Source organism: Cydia splendana, chromosome 10, assembly GCF_910591565.1.
Source record: "Cydia splendana chromosome 10, ilCydSple1.2, whole genome shotgun sequence".
Lineage (NCBI taxonomy): Eukaryota > Metazoa > Arthropoda > Insecta > Lepidoptera > Tortricidae > Cydia > Cydia splendana.
This window is the reverse complement of record NC_085969.1, coordinates 6,006,331-6,020,958: the sequence shown is the minus strand read 5'-3', so window position 1 is coordinate 6,020,958 and position 14,628 is coordinate 6,006,331. Positions and strand designations below refer to the sequence as shown.

Genomic DNA, 14,628 nt, shown 5'->3' with positions numbered 1-14,628 from the left:
ACTGACATGTGAAAGCTTTTAAATCTGTATTTACCCATCCACTTACTTAATCATCGTTAAAGTGCGAGTGAGACTAATAGCGCCGTCCTTCTTCCGCCACTATTACAGGAAGGAAGGTCGAGGTCGTTAATATATTTTTAATATTATCAGTTTCTATCTATGAAACGAATTGTTCCGTGTTTATGTGTATTTGAATAGATACGAAAACCAAAGTTCCAATGAAATTTAGGAAAGTACAGCGAGCTGCAAAATTGCATGGACACACTATGAATTTATTAATTCATTTGAGTTTTTTCGCAAAGAAAATATGTACCTAAGTTACACAAAATGTTACTTTTCATGAGAATATGAAAAAAATTCTAAGCCCTGTCAACATTTCTAAATTAATATTCTTAAACTCAATGTTTCGTAAAAGTTTCCGGCCTTTAGCGACTTACAAAGTTCGGAGAATATAAAGACGTCCTTTGGTACTTAGTTCCGATTGCTTTATAGCTATATTGGGGTTACATTTATGATTATGTAATTATTGTAAAGCGTGGAGCTGGGGTCAGAGCAGAATAGGACTAAGGGCCTGTTGCACCAACCACAATTAACATACTGATCAACGTCAAGCAGCAGAGAACTATGAAACTTTTCATACAATAAAATTAAGCGAACGCTAAAACGGTGAAAGACGGTTTGGTGCAACCGACCTTATATCTTTATATGTCAGGACGGTTTAAGAGTATAAAACTAGATAGATAAAGATAACAATCACTAACATGTATGAACATGTACAGACTACAAAAACAGAGAAACGGAACATTAAGTGCGCATCACGAAATAGACCCAACTCAACATAAGTCTGCCTTTCCACTATGGCGGATTTTAGAGGAGACGTGCGGGATTCTACCAATAGCATTGGTTGTAATCAACTGCTATTCTGTTCTTTATTTGCTTTAAGATCATGCAAAATTGTATACAAGAAAATAAACTTAGCCTAAATCATGCATAACATTCAAAATGAAATTCAGAATAACATAAATTGACAAAAGGCTGATGATAAATGTCCTGACAAACCTAAAGATGAAAGAACCATTTAAGACTATGTAATACTAAATTATTTTAAACAACATTGATATATTTTACACCAATAAAGATAAATACACACTAAAAAAAAAAAAAAAAAAAAGGAAAAAAAAAATACACACTTAAAACAGATGAATATAATTATAATTTAATTATTAAATATAATTTAATTACTATATAATTATATTTTATTAAATGTATTGGTTGATTCCCGCACGTCTCCTCTCATCTCTGCCTCAGTGGAAAGGCAACCTATAGCTAGCTATGAAATCAGCGCTGGTTTTCGGAAGGGCTCATTTAATTATCAAACATCAACGCATTCTCGACGTAACGGTGTCTGTGTGTTTGACCGTCAATCGATCAGTTTTTTTTCTATACAGGATGATTCAGGAGACGTGAGCAGGACTTACACTGCGCATTTCGTAAATTATAAGCAACTTTTTCGTATCAGTATTAATGAGGTTAACTTTAATTTTCTAGTCGTGTTGAAAAAAAAAGTTATTAATTTATTTACGACATGCATGGTCACCCTACAATTAGAATACTAAACTACCGATATTCTGTGTTAAATTGAATGTCATCACTGTCATCACGGTCTGGTTACTTTTGAAAACTCGTATCTCACTCAAGTTTGACAGTTTATTTTCTTCGTAATCAGAATGCTCTCATTACGGTTAAAGAGGTTTTATGTTTATTAATTAGGTCTTGTAGTGACCATGATTGTAGAGAAATAAATTTGCCCTCACCAAAAAGTTAAAAAATAGGAAAAAGTGTGGCTGTTTCACCTAAATACGACGGTGATCGATCAATTATCAGTTACTGAGTGTGCAAGATTAGTCCTGCTCACGTCTCATGAATCAGCCTGTATATGTAAACAACGAACGCCGTAATTGTATAATCACAATCGTAATTGTATAATTGTACTACATGGAAGAATGCTTATAGAAATCGCTGGTCAGTAATAACTAGGTACCCTAATGTCATTGTGTAAATTGGTTTTAATTTTAATCGGTTGCTAGTCTCGAAACAACTACCTTCAGAATACGTACAACGTCCTTTAACCTATTATATATAATATTATATTCGCAAGAATTTAATATTCCTTTGTGTAATAAATTCCAGTAGCTGCTCAAGTATCTTTGAAATCTTTGACCTGTAGAATTCAGTAGGCATTATCGAAATAAAACAGACACAATATTATCTCTGCAGTGAAAAGGGATAGCATGGTCATATTATCATCTGAAGAATGTCCACTGCTGGACAAAGGTCACCCCCAATGTTCTCAACCATTTCTGTGTCGAATATTTTTCTGCGATCTCGACCACATCGTCGGTCCAAGATATATAACTATGTAGAATTTTAAAATTATAAAATCCCCTTCACGGGACGGGCATTGCCGAGCATAGAGGTCACTAAATGCAGTAGGTACCATTTTAAATTATTTTCAAAAATAAACATTTTTTATTTCCTAACGCTACATATCAAGACAAAACTACAATTACATTTCAGAGCGCTGACACTTCAATATTACAAAAGGGATACTAAGTAGGACACTTGTCTCAGTCCTGATGAAGGACACTCGAGGGAGTTCTCAGACGTAGTGACGCCGGCGTCGAGTGTCTTCGGGTATAGTAAATTTTAATATAAGTACACAACAGATATTATGAGTTTGTTACTGTGAGTGTTTCACTAGGTTATAAAGATATGGGATAGCGATATATACATATTACGCGAAATAAAGTAAGTTGTAGTATAATTAGTAGTTTACAGTACATCTGGTGCTACATTACGACACCAGGTGTTATAATAAGCACATTACGTAGGTAACTACGTCGAAAATTTGAAGGGCCATATGATTCGCTTAACTTAAAACTCGGGTAAATCCATCTGTCAGATTATGCGATCATGGTATTAAGTAAAGGTACTAAATACGGTAGATATTTGCTGAAAGGGTCGAATGGATTTACCCGAGTTTGAAGTTAAGCGATACATAATTATGTACTGTAAAACGTTGTACGATACACGTACGAATAGGTAATTCGCAACTCGTGTCGATTTTCCTGTTTTTCGCAGATTTATCGTAAACAATCGTAAATAACTATAATATGACTACTACCGCTTTATAATGAAAGGCATCAAACTATGAATGTGGATTTATGAAACGAGCTGGGCTATAACCGCGAAAATCGAAGTTCGTAAATTGCGGGCATTTTTCTCTGTCACTCTAATTACGCCTTCATTGGAGTAAAAGAGAAAGATCCCCGCAATTTGCGAATTTAGGTTTTTGCGGTAGCTCTTCTGAAACCGAGTAGAGTCTGTTCGAAATGATAAGAGTCGTGAACTGTATTGGGCCCCATACATTCCACGACTCTTCTCTTTCCGCAATAACTCTACCCTAATTATTGTACTGCTAAGATTTGTATAATAAACATAGGTGTGTTGTGTACATATTTATATGTACACAACATTTGAAGGACCCATTAAGTATTACATTTAAATACCTACACTTTTTCTACATACCGAATAAAAAAAGCTTCTTTCAGCAATATTTACTTTAGAAAAAAATCAACCTTACAATATTGGACAGCATAATATACTTTATGTACTTACTTACGGAGTAGTAATTTTTTTATCCAAATTGTTCGCCTAACACGAGTTTGAATAATTCAGGACATTGTCTCCACAAAACGAGGGTAGGTATTGTCAAGCGGCCTAGTTTTTACACCCGACTTGCCTTGCTAGCTCCTGAGCCGTGAGCCTATTCAGAATGACAGACAATCAAAAATACGAGCTACTTAAACTTTTTGTGATTTCATTGTAAAGTGAAGACACGGAGTGCACTTAGCAATTTTTATTTTATGGAGTCGGATAGAAATGTACGCGCTAGGTATGTAACCTAAAATTTTGTTTTAAATCCATAGCTAAACATTAATCTAAATATTTAACCATGTCTGTTACCTTTTTAGGCTAATTTAATTTTTTTATTTATACTTTGCGGATCTTTAATCGACCAATTTGTAAAAAAACTGAAGTAATAAAAATTAAACTAAAATGAATTGCTTCGCTAATTAATCAAATTACTTACACTAAATTCTCCTGCCATTCTAGACTTCTCAAAAGTAATTGAAATTGGTTAGTAATATAAAAGTTTTTTTATTCGTTATCATTAGTATTAATTTATTCTTGCTTTCAAAGTTATTCAGAAAACGTCTACGACCTCAACTTCCTTCAGTAGCACTCAATCAATTGTACCTGCTTAGCCTACACTCAGGATGGAAGTCAATTCTAAAATAAAGTTGACATGGGTATTACAGGCATGGAACCGTGCGCTTTGGAGGGACTGCCATCTTGTGACCTAAATCGAAAATTTTAACATGAAATTTACGCTTCACGCCAAAGAAATTGCTGCCCCCTATATAGTTTAAGGCCAGTCCGACGAGATTATTTTTCGCCCATTCAGGTGGTGCGAAATTTCGCTCGCCGATTCCACTTGATTCGATTGGCCGATCAAATCAGGAGACTGCGAACGCAAAAATGCCAATTTAGTTATTTTAAAGTAAGTATGCACTTTTCGGGACAATTTTTTAATTTCCGCGCTTTGTCACCGTAAAGATTGTCTACGGTGTGGACGCTAGATAAGATTGACGACAATTTCTAATCCCGTCTGGATGGGCCGAATTGAATACTTAAAGGTGACATTTACACTTCGGTCTAAAAAACAGGAGCTCCTGTGTCCCTAAAGTTCATGCGCATACATTTTCGTTTTGTATTACTTGTAAATTCTTGACTTTTTGGGTTCTTCGACTTCGTGGCGTTTAAAGATTATTAAGTAGTAAACGATGTCTATGTCTACAGTCTTAAATTTAAAAGAGAGAGTGACGTTTAAAATAGGTTCAGTTCTAATTAAATTTCAATTAAAGGGGTTTGCTTAATCATAAACCATAAAATACAATACAAACATAAACATTAACTACGCAATAAAAATAACCTACCTAATTTTCAACAGAGCGAGAATAAAGCTCCAACTCGAGTTCTTTAATGGGTTTACTTTACAGAGTAGCGACTTGCGAATTGTTTTGACAATTTAATAACGAGCTAACGACGGTTCAGAAGTTAGTTCTAATACTTCTGGGCCACTTGCACCATTCACTAACCCGGGGTTAACTGGTTAAACCCTGAGTTACCAAGGTTACCAGTACAATTTGACACTGGGTTAACGGTTTAACCGGTTAACCCCGAGTTAGTGGGATCGTGCAAGTGGCGCTAAGGGCTATTTTACAGTTCAAACAATGAAAAAAACCGGACAAGTGCGAGTCGGACTCGCCCACCGAGGGTTCCGTACTTTTTAGTATTTGTTGTTATAGCGGCAACAGAAATGCATCATCTGTGAAAATTTCAACTGCCTAGGTATCACGGTTCATGAGATACAGCCTGGTGACAGACGGACGGACGGACGGACAGCGGAGTCTTAGTAATAGGTCTTTGTAATTTGATTATTATTGTTGACATTGTATAATTACGTTTGCATGATAACTATTGACGATCATAATGTAAATTCATATCTAGATTAGCGTATTAAGAATAATTTATACTGTAATTTATCATTATGAAATAAATAAACTAAACTAAACTAAACTAGGGTCCCGTTTTTACCCTTTGGGTACGGAACCCTAAAAATTGCCAAGTGCCTTATGACCTATGACACCAATGGGAGAGACCACGGGGCAGTGTTGGCCGAACGTTCATTGCAATTGACCATTAACCATTACAAATTGAACCGTAAACGGTAACGGACGGTTACAGTTGACGGTTCAACTTGTACTGGTTAATGGTCAAGAATTTTCAATTGCATTAACGTTTCGGCGAACACTGCCACGGGGTGCCAGCGCCCCCAATTTTTTTTTTGCAGAAATCGCGCAGCGTCTGGTGGACGTAACTGGTGACCGAAGAGCTGATGGCGGCTTCTTCGCACAACGTATGCAAAAAGTCACAATATCAACATTATTTAACAGATGCAGTAAAGCAATAAATTGCGACAAACTGAATTATAACATTATAATGCGTATGACGTAGCGACGACGTCAAACATCCTGAAATAGATGACACTCGCACTTTTGTTTTCAAGTTCACAAGTTCCGTGTGCCAAAGGTCAGTGTGACGGATGGCGACTTGCAAGTTTCGCGGCTCTGGGGGCCTAGCTTACACGACAATAGTAGATTGTGTGTTTGTGTCACAAGGGAGCACAATGTCATATTTACGGTGAGGGCGTACATTGAATCATGATCGAAGCGAAGGATTCCATAGTATCTACACAAAGTGGCGTAGGTCGATCTAAATCCGAAAGTTATTAAACTCAAGAGTTAATATTTAAACATCGCTAAATGATTACATTTTACCGAAAACCTTCAACTGTCAAACATTATTTTTGTTAGACAGGACCTTGAGTGGCATTCGGAATTTACAAATCTCAATTTGATCTTATTTGACGTCACTCGCGGCTCACCGCGGTCACCCACCACGAGCGAGATGCATGCTAGTAATGATCACATGGGGATTTAATGCCTAACAAAACTTCTTTGAGACACAGACATACAGGTAATAATTCGATAGGTATAATAAAACCAGTCACCTGTACCACTACCAACAGTTTTGACACTGACAAATTCACTCACGTCTAAGTAACTTACTTTCTATGCATCTCGGTCGTACTCGCATATTAGTGCAAGCGAGATGTATAGATAGTAATTTACGTAGACGCGAGCTAAATGTCAATGTTAAAACTGGTGGTAGCCGTACCGGTCACTCACGTAGTTGAAGTCGAAAATTGCAGGACCGGTCTTACGTGCTTCCGTTGAAGCTGCTAGTTATCGAGCTAAACATGTCGAGCAATATTCGACTTAAAATACGTGAATGACCCGTTTTAATACATTCAATATGTCTAAATGGAGATCTGTTCCTAAAGTAAGAATACCGCTCCTGTACCTATTTTATTGTAATCTATTGTGTTACAAAAGTTCTCGTGACGTGGCGTGACGAACGACGCGGACTTGCAAGTTTTCGCGGCCCAGGGGATACTTCAGATATTATATGGCTGGAACTTTGGCGTTTGAATCAGGGATGTTGCGAATATCCGCATCCGCAACCGTGGAACTTCCGCATTATTTTCAAAATCCGCATCCGCATAAAATCGATGCGGAGCTTAATGTGGATGCGGATGTCGACCAAGTCGGTACAGGAACGTCTAAAACGTCTTAGCGGCGGCGTAAGTGTAATTTCATCATTACCTATAACGAAATCGTCTAGATCCAGAGAAAAGTCGCCCAAAAGTTACTGTTTATTAAATATAACGCTCCTATATTCTTGCTCAAATACTAAACGTTTCGTTTTTTTCTAAACAAAAAATACTAAAATGTAATATTTTAAAATGACGTTTTTTAAGTACCTAAATCTTGACATCCACATCCGTGGATGTGAGCCTTTAAATATCCGCATCCGCAACATCTCTGGTTTGAATATCGAATTATAATGGCTGCTACAATGACCTTTTATTTATGTAGACGTGTGACGTTCATAGTTGACAAAACTAAAATTTGATCCAACGATTTTGACAACTTGACAGGTTGGCGTCACCCATACGACTAACTAAATATAGGTTCCGGAACCTATATTTGATGGCTCACGATCGTGCGCCTGGTACCATATCTACCTCTTTTTACTTACATCCATGGGCTGCTATTTAACTGATCACCAGATATAGTAAAATTTAACACCAAAAAAATCTATTTTACCACCCTAAAATAATAAATGATCACCAAAATTATACCTCCATTGTAATGTGAAATGATTACCAATTTTATTACATTTTGCTATCCTATTAAAGGAAATGACACCAAACTTCAATCATTATTAACCTAAACATAGTAAATGATTACCAAATTTCAATCCCATATTTTTAATGTGAAATGATAGCATTGATAGCCAAATTTTTACATCTTGCTATCCTATTAAAGAAAATGACACCAAAATAATCATTGTAAACCCAAAAATAGTAAATCACCACCAAAATTAGAACTCCATTTTAATGTAAAATTATAACCAAATTTTTTAATCTCGCTATCCTATTAAAGCAAATGACTCCAAAATAATCATTGTAAAACCAAAAATAGTAAATGACCACCAAAATTGTAACCATTGTATTGTAGCATTTAATTTCTGTAACAGTCGCAGTTCTAACCTAACCTAACCCACTTTTCTAGTAGCATTTCGTTTCTGTAAGGGTCGCAGTTCAAACCTAACCTAACCCAATTTTCTAGTAGCATTTTTTTTCTGTAAGGGTCGCAGTTCAAACCTAACCTAACCCAATTTTCTAGTAGCATTTCGTTTCTGTATGGGTCGCAGTTCAAACCTAACCTAACCCACATTTCTAGTAGCATTTCGTTTCTGTATGGGTCGCAGTTCAAACCTAACCTAACCCACTTTTTAGTAGCATTTCGTTCATGTAAGGGTCGCAGTGCTAATAACCTAACCCACTTAACTGATAGTAGTTCAACCCTAACCTTACCTACTTTTCTAGGAGCATTTCAGTATGCTACTAGAAAAGTAAGTTAGGTTAGGCGGGGTACAGGGGGTTGAGCGGGAGGGGCTAGTAATTTTGGCATCATTTTACTTTATTTGGTAATATGTATACATTTTTTGGTAATCATAGTGGTTTATTTAGGTGAAAATATCGCATTAATTTGGTCTTCAAGGTTTGGTGATCATTAATGATTTTTGGTGATCATTCAATATATTTGGTATTCGAATACAATTTGAAGTGCAGTCGTTATTAAAACGGTGGTACTTTTGTAATTTTAGGCCTTATTTGTTTGGTGTTCAGTATTTTTTTTTGGTAAGCATGATTTTTTTATTTAGGGTACCAAAGTATTTTTTGGTGGTCATTATATTTGTAGCCAATTATAATCTCGATATGACATACACATACTGCCGTATTCGAACTTCAAGATATTCACAAGAGACGACACGTACTAGATCCATTCTAGATACGTTATAGTTTAGATACCAATTAGTTCTCTTTTGCAGCGCAATTCGGGCAACCATCAATGTCACTTTTACGTTAGATAGCGTAAGATATCTATTAGATGTGAATTAGATCTGAGGAAATCGTTCAAGAGTATCTCCAGAATCGCGCAAATGTCATATTTGACAGGTTAGATCTTAAACATATCGTTATCGTATCTTGGTGATGTCTAAAAGATATCTAATAGATGTCTATTTCAAAATCCGAATCGGGCCCATAATATCAGCCTATTATTATATGTCTTGTATAATGTAGGTAGGTATATGATGGTGGCCAAGGTAGGTAGTGGATTCAAGTCCCGTCGTGTTGTTTTTAATACTTACCTACTTTATTTATATAGGTACATATGTCGGAAATACAAAATGTGCTGATTTACACGTATATAATATATATAGTATACTATATACCTACCTACTCTTATAAAATGAGATGTTTCGTAAGGAATTTGCAAGGTGGTTTCCTTGATGATAGTAAATTGTACTCAGTTTAGGAATAAGAGTAAAGTAGGCTTAATTTTTACTTACTGAAAGATTAATACAAATCAGTCCCATGTTTAAAGAAACAACAGTCTCAGTACATTACATAAAAATTACTGCCATCTATTTTATAATAATAAACACTACTGTCCTAGAGCGTAACTCCCATTATGTTAGCGCCATCTACCGGGTGGGTTCGGAACTCAAGCTGAAAGCTTTCGTTGTTTCAGGCTCCTCGTGTAGGTATTTGTTGCTTCGACAGTGGCTTGTTGCCGACGTAGGCCGCTAGGTGGCAGTGATAGGCTAGATCCGTACTTTAAGCACAAAGGGAAAAACAACTGTTCAGAACCCCTAACCTTATTGTAGCAAGGTTTAGGAAGGTCAGTTAAGTCTTGTATGGTACGGTCACCACCAGATAAATTCGAGAAATTTTGATTTTCACGGTAGGCCCTATGGTTTCACTGCGGTTGCCATAAGTACCTACCTTAGGCTTTATTATTCTATGATTATAATGACATAGATTAGATTAGATTAGATTAGATTAGATGTTTTATTTCATGAAAGACAATTACATAATAAGTTTGCATTGATGTCAAAGATATAAGAATTTCTATCATGATCGTCAAAGTAAAATAAAATAAAAATGAAAATAATAACAATTATAATGAAATAAGATTATAGCTCCAATAAGGATTGTCAATAAAGTGCCATAGTGCTTCATATTATAAAATATTTTCTGTGTGTTCGTGATCTACTCGTAATTTGACATTGACGTATAAGATCTAAGGACTGGCCTTACGGGCAATAAGAATGGGGCATGAATGGGGCCAATACAGCGTTGTGACACCGCTACAACGCGATTGGTTGATGAGTTCGCATTACGCGCGCGATTGGTCGCAACTAGTTGCGTTAGACTGCACGATTGGTTCAAATTCGTGAGTGACACCGCTGAACTAGTACCATTTTTAGTGCCCGTAAGGCCCGTCCTTAGATATTATACGTCAATGTAATTTGGTGAGACGACACGCGATTTATCCTGACCCTAATGGGCCACGCGATGCAACCTGACATGTTTAATGTTCCGGTTTTATTTTAACATGAAAATGGTGTTAAGCGTTGTTATCATACAATCCAAGTTTCAAATCCAAATTCCTCGCGAACCGCAGCGAAAGGACCATCGAGTATCTGAAGAGTGCAAACCTCAATCTCTAGATTAATATTTAATTTAAATCAATAATTGTAATGCCATACGATAAATAAATAAATCATACAATAAATTATAGTAATATAAAAGTATACAGTTATAATACCACAATACATACAGGGACACAATAAATGTATATAACCGACGACCGGTCTGGCCTAGTGGGTAGTGACCCTGCCTATGAAGCCGATGGTCCCGGGTTCGAATCCTGGTAAGGGCATTTATTTGTATGATGATACAGATATTTGTTCCTGAGTCATGGTTGTTTTCTATGTATTTAAGTATTTATATATTATATAATATATCGTTGTCTGAGTACCCACAACACAAGCCTTCTTGAGCTTACCGTGGGGCTTAGTCAATTTGTGTAAAACATGTCCTATAATATTTATTTATTTATTATTTATTTTATAACCTGCCTAGCTTACACAGTAGCACAGTAGTAGGTACCTAATACTCGTAATTGATGTTTGGCATTTAAATCTTCGATAAAAACATTCCCGAGCTTACTAATTCCGGTTAATCCAAACTACCTCACAGATTATAAATAATAGTTCTTACGACCTATATAGTATCGTCTGTGATTATAGGCAAAGGGCGCTTTTTTAATTATTTTACTTACTATTAGCCTCCGGCCACGGTTCTCGCAATCGTCTTTTCAGTAGATTACTGTCAGCTTAGTCTCGTAGTTTTAGACGAAAGCGCGCCCCGTTTTGGAAAGGGTAACAAATGAGTGACATCTTGGGCAGCATCTATAGGTAAACTCATTCTCGGCCCTATTACCTTGTTATAAAGTCTACATTACTACGGGCCAATGTTAATGAAAATTGTAATTTGCAAACCGTCAGCAATGCATTCATATGCAAGCAAGTGAAACATGCTCCAAGCCCGGCTTGGTAACAATAGACTTTATTTCGCAAGGAACCTTCCTCTTTTTCTGCTCTTAGAGTTTTGATGCATTTCCTATTTTAACATGAAAATGATGAAGTAAATGATCTTTATCTTATCTTATCTTAAACATTCTTGGTCTTGGGTCAGACTTGAGAAACAACTTGCGTCAATAAAATTAAGGCACGATGAAGCGAGTTCAAATAACTTTTACAAAAAATAATTACGCAGTGGCGCCATGTTTCCCATAATAAAATCTATATAGCCTATGTTAATTTTCTTTTTTGATAATTATATTATTGTTCGTTGGTATGGTGATCAACTATCCCTACAGCTGACTGTGCAAATATAACTATGCACCAATCGATATACAAAAAAAATGGGTTAATGTAGGTAGGTAATTTATACAATTTTCCTGTATTTATTCTTGGGTTGCCGTCATTCACAAGTCACGAAAGGCTTTGTTCAAATGCCGTTCGGGTATTGTGAAAGCTTAAGAATTTTATAATAATGACATGACAAAGTTTATGTGACATTTTAAGTTAAGTCTTACTACCTACTTACTTAAGCTTGTTCGTTTTGTTTGATGATATATTTTTCAGTGTACCACTACAGCTGATTATTTGTATTACATTCATTGCTACTTGACTCATTGATAAAGTCTTGTAATTTCTAGCCTGTATCAGATAGGTACGTACTACGTATGTGTACCATATTTTTTTCTTATTTATCAATGTGTGTCAACCAACGACAAATTGTGGTAAAAGTGAACACGCATTGATAATATTGTCATTTGAAAGCGACAGAATTGCACATAGAAATAATAAAAAATATTTACTTAAACATAAGAATAATTAATTAAGCATTATTAATACGATAAGTTTAGGTATTGGATAGGTGCTTAGGTAGATAATATTAAAATATAACGACATGACGAAACTATTCCGTTTTTGTCATTTTGCCAAAGGTATAAAAAGCAAACTAGAAAATAATAGACTAGCAGCATCATTTAAAAAATACAGATAGATTGTAAATTAAAAATATTTGTTTAAAACACAAAAAATGGTTGTCAGAAGTGGGATTCGAACCCACGCCCACAGAAGTGGACTGCGACCTGAACGCAGCGCCTTAGACCGCTCGGCCATCCTGACATGTCAAGAGCTGACGAAAGTAGCGTACGAGAACGCATTATCATTTGCATTATAATATAAATAAAAGAAAATTAAAATACTTAATAAAAAACTCGTCTATCACTAAGGGGCACTTGCACCATCCCACTAACCCGGGGTAAGCTGGATAAACCGCTAACCCAGTGTCGAATTGGTACTGGTAACCATGGTAAATCCAGGTTTAACCGGTTAACACCGGGTTAGTGAATGGTCCAAGTGGCCCTAAGGGCACACACACATTAAAAATAGGCCATGTCATAGCCGCTGTATTTACGGAATTACAATTTAAATAGTTCAATAAATCCTGGTCCTAATAGTACAAGAAAATAAATAACATCACATCAGCCCACAGGGGTTCAAAAGTAGAAATACCTATATATGTTTTTAAGTGATATATAGTATGAACTGTCTTCTTATATTGTATATTGAAATATTCAGATCAAATAATAATTAGTAAGGTGAGGTATGCCCAGCCTGATATGTGTTCTTTTCGATCTCTAGTTGCGCCAGTTCGGGATTTCCACTATGTAGTGACAATCCTAAACGGTTTCACGATTGCTTACATTACATTTAAGGTAACTAGATAGGAAATGGAAATGACAATAGATACCACTAATTGGAATAGGTAGGTAAATCTCGCTTCCTATAGAAAGCCGACTACTTAGATATTTTTAAACTTTTGCTAACACAAGGAAACAAAGTATTAAATTGTATATGAAACACAAGTGTTCGCCGCACTTTTACTCAATATCCCCAATGCAGTACTTTTACTGCAACCAGTTTAAAAGTATCGAAAAGTAAACCAATATTATATATCCATTGTATGTTCCATTTCCCACCGCCTCGGGAGCGCTATTCCACATGTTTATTTGACAGCTAGTAATATTGAAGTTTTTGTGATAATCTATGATTAAGTTTTAGAGAGTTTAAATTTTCATTTCCATTTAAACTACAAAATATATCACATTTTCCTCCAAAAATTAGTAGAATTAACGAGTTTGTTTTACGAGTAGGTTAGGTACCTCATGTAGGTAACTGATACGTCTATGTTGTATAATTCTTTCAATTATATACATATTTATGAGTTGAAATTTAGCTAAATATCGTACCCACTTTGTGCGGTACTGATTTCTGTATTAGATACAACAATAACGCTGTTTAGTTTTGACATGATCCTCAAAATTCACGCTCCGGGTGCCACCTTGGTATTTGCATTTACACTATGAAACTGATTCTTTAGCACAAATTGCTCTGACTTTTCAAATAACAGGAAAACTGTTTACCGGTGCCATCGCCACTTTCATCAAGTGGAATGTTTGCCATGTCACAAGTCGTCGTTAAACAAGTTGAAATTGTCGGCTGTAATGCTGTCACGACTGCACTAGTTTGTGGTTATGATATTAAAATTTTTCAAATGAACACGGTCGTAAGTTGCATCCTTATTTATATTATATTATTACGCCGTATTTATATTATATTATTATCATTAAAGCACACCGCACAGTTTATTTGTAAACGAATTCGGTGTATTATTTTGTTTATTGAATAACTTATTTACAATATTTGGTGCGTCTGTTTGTAAAAATAGTTAAGAGTTGTAGGTGTAGACTCTGTGCGGAAAGAGAAGAGTCGTGGAACAGACCTACTTTGTACCTAGGTAAAGTATTTACCGGAAAAAGTATGCATTTTTTTTTAATTATATTGATACCTAAGTAAAAATCCGAATATGCGTCAATCTCAGGCAAA

At 35.7% G+C, this 14,628-nt stretch overlaps 1 protein-coding gene and 1 non-coding gene across 2 annotated transcripts in view; both read right to left on the bottom strand.

The window, feature by feature from the left end:
• The window catches only part of LOC134794179 (uncharacterized), a 148,169-nt gene that overhangs the window by 66,872 nt on the left and 66,669 nt on the right, over positions 1-14,628 (bottom strand). The window lies entirely within an intron of this gene.
• Trnal-cag (transfer RNA leucine (anticodon CAG)) lies at positions 12,781-12,864 on the bottom strand. Its single transcript has one exon. It is a non-coding gene; the product is annotated as a tRNA-Leu (tRNA).